Genomic DNA, 1,096 nt, shown 5'->3' on the forward strand with positions numbered 1-1,096 from the left:
GCACTTATCCCACTCACCTCCCTGACCTTCTCTATCTTCAGCTCATGTTGGCCGTATTGGTCAGGCTGGTCTGGAACTCCTGACCTCAGTTGATCCGCCCGCCTAGGACTCCCAAAGTGCTGGGATTACAGGCGTGATCCACCGCGCCCGGCCGATTTAATTTTTAAAATGAAATTATAAAATATAAATATATATGTTGCCTGCGTAAAACATTGCATTTATAAAATTATATAAAACGTTGCAACTGCCACGGTCCCCTTATCCCCCGCTCCAGCCCAGTGCCCCTCCCGTCCGTCCCTCTCTTCCGGCGCTGAGGGCGCAGAAACTCTGCGGGGCCACCAGATGGCGCCGCTGCGCCTCGCAGCCCCGGGACATTTCGTGCCCCAGCGGTGGGCGGCGCGGAGGAGGCGGGATGCGTCAGCTGGACTCGCGGGCCGGGGAGCCGGGGAACCGGGGAAACCGAGCCGCCAGGCCGAGGCCAGACCCCAGGCTGGCGGGGGAGGGGACTCAGATGTGAGTCACCCGGGAGCCCCCAGTCGACCGTGGGAGACGTTGTCATGCGGGGCCTGCCCGCCTCGTTCCTAAACAGCCTTCCTGGGGCGGCGGAGTCCTGCAGGCGGCCGTGCCTGGCGCACACGCGTGGCTCCAACACCAACTAGCCTGTGGCCTCACCAAGCCTCAGTTTACCCTTTTGCATAATGCACATAAGCATCCCCCCTGCTTCTCAGGTCTTAGATTAAATCATTCATGAATCGGGAGGGGTGGAGGGTGCCAGGTCCGCACCACGCTCAGTGCAGGTCAGCGCCCACCCCGGAGTGAGAAATAAAGGTGGCCGTCATCCTTGCATGTGGGCCTGGGGTGGCGGCGTACAGCCGCAGCCTGCGCCATTCCCCCCAACAATGGTTTTCTCCTGGGTCTGGAGGCCTCCGCACAGGCAAAAGCTGGAACGCCAGGCAGCCGGCGGGGGCGGGGCCGCGCCACCTGCACCTCCCACGCGCACCCCACCCTGAAACTCACGGGGTCGGCGAGGGGGCGCCCGCTTTCTTCCTCCAGAGTGCCCCGGGCTTTGCAGCCTCCCACTTTCGGGACCCTCGAG

This window comes from Colobus angolensis, unplaced genomic scaffold (genome assembly GCF_000951035.1).
Source record: "Colobus angolensis palliatus isolate OR3802 unplaced genomic scaffold, Cang.pa_1.0 Scaffold64, whole genome shotgun sequence".
Taxonomy (NCBI): domain Eukaryota; kingdom Metazoa; phylum Chordata; class Mammalia; order Primates; family Cercopithecidae; genus Colobus; species Colobus angolensis.